The sequence below is a fragment of the Plectropomus leopardus genome, chromosome 7, assembly GCF_026936395.1.
Source record: "Plectropomus leopardus strain MGB_pleo_1.0 chromosome 7, ASM2693639v1, whole genome shotgun sequence".
Classification (NCBI taxonomy): Eukaryota; Metazoa; Chordata; class Actinopteri; order Perciformes; family Serranidae; genus Plectropomus; species Plectropomus leopardus.
This window is the reverse complement of record NC_142182.1, coordinates 8,072,729-8,083,223: the sequence shown is the minus strand read 5'-3', so window position 1 is coordinate 8,083,223 and position 10,495 is coordinate 8,072,729. Positions and strand designations below refer to the sequence as shown.

General features: G+C 38.7%; 1 long non-coding RNA gene across 1 annotated transcript; it reads right to left on the bottom strand.

Annotated features, from left to right (window-relative positions):
* Window positions 1-419: 419 nt before the first annotated feature.
* Window positions 420-9,556, bottom strand: LOC148189140 (uncharacterized). Its single transcript, XR_015776877.1, has 3 exons — window positions 9,337-9,556; window positions 8,578-8,729; window positions 420-1,062 (listed from the first exon to the last, which is right to left on the bottom strand). It is a non-coding gene; the product is annotated as an uncharacterized LOC148189140 (long non-coding RNA).
* Window positions 9,557-10,495: the final 939 nt, after the last annotated feature.

Here is a 10,495-nt window from a genome sequence, read left to right as displayed (position 1 = left end):
AGAAAAGAGAGAGGTGTCAGATTGCAACACGGCCAGATGAAACCTTTCGCAGTACCTGTCGTGGAAGTATGATACTTGGACGAGGCGGCATCAGCTGATAACATTGTCAGACAGAACCTGTCAAAGCTGTATGATATGCCACTGGACGGTGCCAGGTTGAAACTCCGCTAGTAATGATGCCATATAAAGAGCTGGTCCCTATAGGGTGGGTGGGAGGGGTGGTGGATGGGTCCAACAAACCCCGGACTGTCACCCTGGAGCCCAGTGTTTGCTTCCCATATGAATGTACAGCCATAACCCTGACCTAAACCCGACCTACTAATGAACAATTTGCAGCAATTTTTCTTTTTTTTTCATTTATTGTAATACTGTAGGTATAATTTCATTTTTCAGTTTTTACATAACTTTATATGGTTTACAACATCTCAGTCTGTGGGGCAAATCAGTTCAGAGTCCAAAGTGTTTAAATCTATTCGGCTCTAAATGTCCTTGGCTGTCAAAATTGAGTGTTGCTTACAAGTTTTTCATCCTGATGGCACATACCCAGTCTTTTGGATTGCTCTCATTTATGCGTGAATGGCGTTATTCTATACCCAATAGAATAAACTGGATTGCACCACAGGCTCATACTGATTAAAGATTAAAATGGCAAACTAAAAGCATTTTTCCTGCAAAATACCTGTAGTAACCTGAAAATATATTGTACATAATTTATGAAAACACACAAGGATACATAGTAGAACTACAGACTGATAAAAAATTAAAGGGAAAAAATGAATGTAGAAAACACAACAAATGCGGATGCTTCCACACAGGGCACCAGAGGTCACTGAATGATTTGCTGAGAGTAAAAATGATGTGAATCTTTATCTTATAATGCAATAATAATAATAATATTAATAATAATAATAGCATAATAAAATGCCTGTGTAAGTGGCAAAGTAATGACTTGTCAGAAGCAAAGCAGGAGAGAGTCCATCCATCCGTCCGTCATCCACAAGACACAAGGCATTGCCTTTTCCAGCTCCTTTTGGAGGTTCCCAAGCCAGATGAGATATATAACTGTGAGAATCACAAAACTGACACTTCATACACTCTCACACTACACATCTATTTTCTCATGAAATGAAACCACCCCCCCCAAAAAAAACTGACAAACGTAGCATGGAAAGAGAACACTGACTGCACAGACAACACAGAGCAGCAAAGTGCAACAGCAGCACCACATAACACTGTGGGCAAGTGAGCTGTTGTTTGCCAAAATGCAGTCAAGCCATCCGCCACTTGACGTTTTAGAAATTGATAAAAAAAAAACAAAAAAAACCCATAATATTTATATTTTAAATTGAGTTATTTCACTACACAGTCTTTTAAAATAGCATATTAAAACAAGGTCAACTAAACTCTCTGAGAAGCTTTTCCCTTCAGAAGTGTGCTGATTTTTTTAATGTAGTCTGTCCAGGATGACCCTGACAATTTGAAGTAATATTATTATCTCACTTCAAACTAAATTTAAGTTGGCAGTATATGCACACTCCAATACTAGTAAGGGCACACAGTTGTCACCGTCGACCCAAAGTGTAAGGTTTTTTTGTTCTTGTTGTTTGTAAAAGTCATTCTTATGATTGAATATGTTGTAGGTGTTTGCCCAACATTTACATACTTATTAAAAACCTGCAGATTACTCAAACCAAGGTCTTCACTGCTCAGACATTCAAAGCACATGAATCATGTTTGGAATTTGATAATTACAATTATTTGATAATAACTGAAAGGATTAAAAAGGGAAATAACAGTACATGAAGTTTAAGGAATTATGAACTGAAGGAATTGGCTTATAGTCTGTGTTGCCTCATGTAACTTTAATTCTTTTGTTAGTTTTGGCAAGGACACTCATAGAGTTAGACCTTTGTGGTCAAGCAGAGATATATGAAATAAAAAAAAACACAGTTCTATCGCTTCAGCTCTTTGCTCTTCTCGCTCACTCTATTGACCTCTGATCTGTAACACCACGAACCTTTCCTCCTAAGGTCACACTTTAGAGGGAACACGTTTTTAACATAAACAACAAATGTATCTCAAATAACGTATAATGTATCAGTGTGATGGAGTTTGATTGAGAGAGGGGGCTGCAGAGAAGTAATTGGACGCCCTAATCATAAATGTTGTCATTTACAGTTAGGCTTTTTGTTCATTCTGCTTATACAGACATGTAGGTGTTCAGCTACGGCTGATTTGAATACACTCCTACACTCTGTTGCTTTGTGCTGTTTATCTCCTCATTCCTATTTTAACAGATCACTAAGGATACCACATTCAGCTAGCAAGAGACCTAATTATCTCATTCAGTTAAACATTTATTGTAAAGTGGACACAAACCTTAAGTATGAAAGTCAACATATCAACTTTTAATTGCTTAAGAGAGTCTCAAATCTTTGAACACTTGTAAAACATGGTCTGTGTCAAAATACTAGATTCTGATTTTTTTTTCTGAGTGTATGCGTGTGTGTGTCAGAGAGAATACCGAAGGAAAGAGAGCAATAAAGGGGGTTAGGGATGAGCATCCCACCAGTAAGAAGCACTTAGCTGAAATAGTAGCAAGTAACAAGATCACTTACTCTGCAACCACATCACCACCATTGGGACTCCAACGAGCATCAACTATGATGTACACAAAAATGTGCACAAACACACGCACACACTGTAATTGCTCAGGCATGCTAATGGTCCCACTATGGAGATCTATTCTCTTCTTCCTGTCAGTGAGTTACTGACTTGTTTGTGGGTGGAAAAAGATACATAAACATCAGCTAGATACCCTAAAATAATGCCAGTAACACAAAATGCTTTGCTATTGAACATAAAGTGAATGCGTGGAAAGATGGGCGTTAAAGAAGACAATGTGGGCAAAATGATGATTTATTCATCTACAATATTTTTTTCATGGATGTTTTTAGCACCTAAAAGGCACAGAGAGGCCAGAGTATTTTTAGAACTTGCTATCAACAACGTTGAGAATAGATTGACTTATGTAGATGAGATCATGAATTTTTCACATCTGCTGGCAAATCAGAGAGCTGCTCTAGACTTTGAGTTCCCAGTGGCTTTCAGCTGTCCACCAGATCTCAGAACTTAACTGGATAAAGCTGAATCCACAGGGACTAGCTGACTGATGACAGAGAGCATGCTGGAAACCCCTGAATAAAACAGGAACTCAGGGAGATCCTCTATAGGAAGCAGCACCAAAGAGTTGCATAGTATGTGCTATATGTGCATGGACAGACTGACTGTATGTACACAGTCTTCTCTGGGGGACGTAGTTCAGATTTACATTTTAGTTAATGTGCATACTTAAACCTTGTCAGTAGTGCTTGAAAGCTGTGTATGAATACAAATGCTTCATGTTTTAAAGCCTCCCGCTGACTGATTTTTGCAATCTTAAAAGTTTAATGAAGGCCACACTGTGTGACATGGATATTGATAGAATTAGGTACAACATCAGGTTTGATGTATGTAGACTGTGCGATGGTATCACCTCTGAAATTTGAGGCTACTACCTACATCCATCGACCTACGTCTGTTGACCTATGTCCATCGATGTCAGTGTGCAAGAAAAAATATCATGCGTTATCCATCTACACTGCTCTAGTGGTAAGAGTTGAGCTGAGTTGTTGTGCTGATCAGTGCGTGCGTCATTTCATGCTGCATTTCTATTGGTTGGTTAGGCTGTAACAACAGTCACATAATGAGATTCTCATCCCATTTTTTTACACTGTAAGAATTTTATCCCAGGCTGTCTTTGATTGCAAGAACATAACAACGGTCATCCTTGAACCTCTTTCACTGTCTGACGTAGGACAACCATTTTAGAGCCCCAGCCAAAGATATCGCGACTTTTTTGTCATGATGGTTATCTTTCGTCTGAGACAGCCCAAGTGTATGCCAGGCTTTAAAACAGCACAGAGCAAAGTGGTGGTGAGAAGCTCTCCATGTAATTAAGAGGCTGCGTCCATGTGACCAATGCACCCACAGGAGTAAAGAAGGATGTAGTATAAAGAGTGAAAGTCAGCAAGGTGCCATGCTTGGGTGGTGGATGGGTCAAATACACACAGGACTTTCACTAAGGAGATTACTGTTCATGTTCTGTGTAAATCTAAAATAAATTATTTTAATCTGAAGTACTTACATCTTTTACCTGGTTAAGTCATGTTATGTAATGTAGTCACATTACTTTACAACGTACTTATGTTCGTTACGCAACAAACATAATACTTTAATCAAAAACACTATCTTTCTGTCTTTCATTTCACAGATTTCTGTAAGATCATGTTGGAGGAGTATAACATTTTTCACAGTAAAATGCCCCACTCAGTGCTTGTCATGATAATTCTTTCATAATCAAACTTAAGGGATTGTCATCAAAAATGCTTTAAATGATTTAATCAGTTAATTAGTTTTTTTGTAGCTCTCAAATATCAATGTCAGTAATTTGCCTAAAAACTCCGTCAGAATCTGATTACCTTTTTTTTTTTTTTACAATTACTTTGCAAATTATGATGTCATTTACTGTACTTGTTGAAATGACTCTATTATAAGTGCACTTCAGGCAGGAGGTTGCGAGTATATTGCAGACATCTATTCTCAGTGTGCTGCCTTGTTTGCATGAACCTCCCACCTCTCCTCCCACTTCTGCATCATGAGCACATTGCTGGGCATGACAGTACCAAAGGGACAGGCAAGAGGTAGTGGATGAAAAGATGAATGGATAAACAGATGAATGGACAGGTGGAGGACTGTGCAAAAGCGGCATCAACAACACCTCCGATTGCTGCTCATTCTCTGCTTTGATTCTGTCTCATGTCAGTATGCAGACTCTTTGTGGTTCCCTGTTTTGCTTGTAAAAATAAGAAGAAACTTGTGTGTTCCCTGTGGAGAAACTGGGACATTGCAGCATCAATGGTGAGATGATACAGCAAAGAAGAAAATAGAGCACAAACTTAAAAATAGAAGGTAAACATTTGATGTTATGCAAGCTGATGTAGCTGATTCAACACTCTTTTGAGCACCCACTCATAAATGATGGCCGTTTTGTGCAAAGAGACTAGAATATTACTGACTGCACTTTTTAATGAGTTTATATTGCACACATTATCTGAGCTGCTCATATTATGCTGCCGACATATCAAACAATGGAATTAAACAGCAAAAGTGGACTCAAGTAGAGATTCTCTGATCCAAGTATCACAATATCTGATTATATGGATTGAGTATCAGCCATGACCTGGCTGATCTACATTAAATACAGTTTCTTTGTCAGTGTCTTTAGAAAATGAAATGTTTCTGCTACCAGTTACATTTATTTACAAATCAATCACTTCATGTTAACCTTAAATAAAAGGACAAAGAGACTACAGTCATACCAGTGGTTGTGCATTGTATTGCATTGCAGTGCATGCACACTTATTCGCATACAAAGTATTATGTTTATTTGCAAGATATCACAATATCTGTTGTATGAGGATACATTGCAAGATTACATGGTAATCTATGTTAAGACATTTCAGTCTGAACCAAAGCGGTGACCTACACTTCCATCACCAGAGCTATGTTGCTTGCATGGCTAATCCAAATGATCCCACTGGCACTTGGTATCAACAGCAGATACCCTGAATTTATGTATCAAACTACTGGCCTAAAGAGTTCATCCCTAGATTCTAGTTTTAACAGTGAAATATATAGCATATGTAGTGTGTATTACAGCGACAACATGATAGTAGAATGTTTTATCATCCATCTTCATGGATGCACAATATAAACTCCGACTCTAGCTCACCTAAATGGAACACAGTTTTTAATGTCATCAGTCACACTTGCACTTTTCCTACTATTACAAGCCAAACTGTCTGCTGTGAAAAGGTCTATTCTTCAACCATACCAAGCAGTCTGTTGCACACATGTGCAGAAATTGGTCCTACATGCCAGCTGAACACCTGCACTGCTGTTTTCACTTATGTTGCCTGATTAGAGGTTTTCAGGACCAGCTGTGAGCTCAGTCACCAGAACATCGAAGGCACCTGTTGGTTCACCCCCAAAGTCAGTGATTTGTTCAAACAACATATTTAATTTTACTTTGATTCACCTTACACTCAACAAGTCTACAGTTTAGCTGCTTGTATTTTCAGTTTTGTAATGTATACCTTTAGTTCTGTGAATTGTCTATTAATGTGAAAGGCCACATGAATTTCCATATGGCAACCGGCACAACTGGCTCTGCAGAATGTAAAAGATTTGAGCTGTGTAGATCACTGGCTCAGTCTATCCTCTTACAACGGTTCAGATGATCACCTAGGAAAATGCAAGTGCAACTCTTCATAAGCAGGTTATTCCGATGCACTCTTCGTACATTTTCCAGTGAAAAGTAATGCACCAAAATCTGCACGTATCCCATGTAATCATGAGCCAGTAAGTTTTGCATGAACAGCCCATTCGAATTTCAAAGTTGTCAATTGCTGCTGCTTTTGCAGTGATTTCAGCATAAGATACCAAAAGCCACCTTTCACAGCTGCATGATATGCCGCAGATTTGCTGCACTTCCTGGGCTTGACAGACCTGCCGCAGCAGTATAACATGCAAACGGGAGACGGCAGCTGAGACCATGCCTGGACGTAACCTGCATTATGCACATGATACACTGCTGGATGGCGTCAGGTTGAAATCCTGCAAGTAATGACTTAATGTAAGGAGCATAAAGGTCCCTATAGAGTGGGTGGTAGAGGAGGTGGATAGGTTGCTTCCCATCTGAATGTGATGTTTTTTTCTACACCTAACCCTGTGTCTTGTTTACCTAAATCTAACCATCCATGCCTTTGTTTCCCAGAATTGATTACCATGTGTACGTGCCCGCATTGGTTACCATATGCACTTGCCTGTGTTGGTTATCATGTGCTTTTGTTGACATCCCAGCATCAACAGTGGCATTTCCAGACTGTCTGCAGCAGAAGCAGAAGGATACCTTGAACGTAATTAGCAGATGCTGAAGTGCACTGACAAAGCTGTGATATGTTACTACTTGGGATGAGAAGGTATTGGTATAAACAGAGTATTTGGGAAGACTGTGAGGTAACATTTTATGTTTGGTACGTAACATAATTTTGGGGATGCTGTTTCACAGGACATCACAGCATCTGAAGTGTGTGCATTTTTGTAGAACCACAAACCATTAAATGAGGATATGTTGTATGATAGCCTACAAATTAGTGCCCCATGAATGACATTATATACTTAATGTAGAGGTAGATTTAGGTTAGGTTAGATTAGACAAGTGAAGTCACTGCAGTTAGGTTTTAGGATAGAAATACGGTGACGACATACCCTCAAATGACAGAGAGTTCACTCAAAGTTGACACAGTTTCAAACAGCCGTCTCCTGGGTGATTTTGTGTTTTGTGTCACATACACCCCCCTGAACTGCATCCTTATAAACCGCTTCTTTCTTTACTCCTGTCAGCTCATGTGATCACAGCCTTCCCAAATACATGGGTTATATACTAAGTGCTGGCTTATGATGAACATGAGAAATATACAGATTTTGGTGCATTACTTTCCGCACACTATCTTCCTGTCTCTACCCTACACTGCTCTCACCTTCTCTTCACACATGCATAAGAAAACAGATAATGAACTTAAATGTGCACTTATGCTTTCTTGTAGCACCCTTCACTTAACTGCAGGGGTGCTCATCCCAGGCATCATTTTCCTTCATACTGCCCTTTGTAATCATTGGAAAAATCCTGGAAATACAGTTTAGTATGCAGAGGCTGCATTGCTTTACCCCCAGGACCATGGGAATGGGAGTGAATTATGGTAATAGAGGACAGAGAGACAGACTCAGAGGACACATACATACACTTGAGGAATTCAGTAGTGGGCTGTATCTCCTCTTTAACATGACATTCAAATCATTTTGAGCTTTATACAAGTGGAGCATCAGAATAGTGTACACGAGCCAGGATGAAAATCTGCTTACCAGAGCCTAAAGCTGACTAACTAACATGATTGAGTAATCTAACAAAAACCAAGGCGTAAAAACAACAAGTGTGTAACACGTTCTATGTGACATTACCTAGTGCACATGTACTAACGTTGATGTCACGTACTGTAATTTGGGCTAGATCAGAAGATATAGTTTCGCTCAGGGAGGATAGATGTGACAAGGACAACGGTTTGGAAAGAAAAAAAGTAACAAGAATATATTTATTGGCAGGAAAGCCACTCTTCAATTTCAACAAATTAAATAGATCAGCTATGACTGACTGTGTACTCCTTGGTATTTCAAAAAAAAAGTTATTACTCAGAATTCACCATCATTTTACCAATAACGACCTCAGTTGTAAATAACCATAGAACAAATTCACAATAAAGAGATATAATATTCAAAGTGCAAATAAAATAGAAAAATGGGCCCAAAATGGTAAATAAATAAGTCCAAAAACAGTCAAAAGTCCAAATCAGTGTCCAGTTTGTCCAGAGTCAGTGTGTATCATTCATCTACCCGGGTAGTGTGATTTTTGTCTCTTACCTGTATGATGTGATATGATCTCTCCAGATGCTCGATGAAGCTGTCCCCGTCGTTACACCCTCCACGTATGTAAGTCGGGTCCCTGCTCCAGGTCTCGCTGGTCCGGGCTCTGGCTCGCCATCAGAATCACTCTTACATCCAAAAAAACCAACCTGCATAGAGCAGCAGTTTTTTAGATCCATTATTTATCTCTTTCCAAACATTTTCTTAAATCAACTGTACAGTATTTATTCTTTCTTTTCTTAAATCAATGAATGTGAACCATTCAAATTTGACAATGCATCATTTACAGCTATAAAATGAACTTTTAACAGCCAACACATACAAATGGTGTATATGAATTGTTTTTAACTATTTTTAACTGTTTTAAGCCTTTACCACCACATAGTGCACATAAATCATGGACTGAATCACATCTAAATCATGTTTGAGAAAAACGAATCAAGTAACTGTCTGTCAGTAATACTCAGCTGCGCACTGCTGCGTGTTTTAGCTCACAACATCAGCTCCGTTAGCTTCGTAGCTTTAGCTAGCATTTTACAATAGCAACTGTTCAATTAGCACACTTTCTACACAGAAGTACAAAATAAACCCACGTTCTCACATTCAACAAACTCTTATATATCTCCGGTTGGTTTTAAACCGTCTTCTAAGAAACATAACAACATAACTAATGATATATTCATGTATTTAGTGAGTAACTAGCCATAGTCGGCAGCCGTTAGCATGCTATGCTAAACGCTAATAGCTTCTACTCACCGGAGTTTTCCCTCGACAAAAAAACAGAATAAACGGCGATGTTCACAACCCAAAAACAACTCCTCACGATGTGGATACTTCTCAGAATCGATACCTTACAACAAAAATAGCTTTTACCCACTTTCATGTAGTTTTTTTTAACACTTATTGCTGGCTCTTGGCAGTAGCCTGTCTGTTCTCATCGGCGTCAGTGAAGGGAAGGAAAGGAAAAACAAGCAAAAAAAACAAGGGGACTCAGACCGCGAGCGGCGCTGTGTGTGTAAAATTGGGGATTACTCTGTGTGTGTAACTAAAGGGCGTTACAAGTGGTTTTACAGGAGTTTGTTCAACGCTATTTGGGCATGGTGACTTATTGGTACTGTTTGGCAGATTTTGTGAACTTACATAAGAAAGTGGATATTCTCATTCTGTCAAATGTCAAACTATTCCTATAATAATTTAATTAATTTTGTGTAGCAAACTGAATATTCAAAAGGACAGTAATGAAGTTGATTACTTACTGCATGTGTGGTTGTAAATGTTTCTGGGAATGTTTTGAAACTATTACATGCTGTAAATAGTAGCACTAGAAATTCAGTGTAACCACAGTGAACCCATGCAGGCCATAGCCTACAGTGTTTGTGCAGTACAATTACACTGCTTTATAAAGGTTTGGAAACTGTTACATTCTATCCATCAATAACAGCTAATTTAGGATAAGACATTTAAATTTAAAACAACAGTAAGTCTGACACCAAATGTACTATATACATTATCCATATTTTTAGACAGTGGACATAGGTATGATTACACATTCACAAACAGGGCACCAAAGGGACAACACAACACAGGACATTTTCAAAGTCCCCTGTTGGTCATGCTGTAAAATACCTAATAGTTAAAATCTTGTCTTAAACCCACTGGTGTTTTTTTTTTTGTTTGTTTGTTTTGTTTGTTGGTGGTGGTGTTTTTTTGGGTTTTTTTTTAACCTGAGAGTGTGTTAGTGTTAAGGTCTGTACACTGCTCCGGTAGGCTGGAGCAGGTATTTTAACGATTTATTCACAAGTGAAAGGTTTGCAGCCCCAGGCAGTCTCTGATGGTAGATGGGCTGTTAAACAGGTCTCTTAATGAAGAAACCAGTCTCCTGGTTTGTTGTAAACTAAGCTGTATTCTTTAGGGT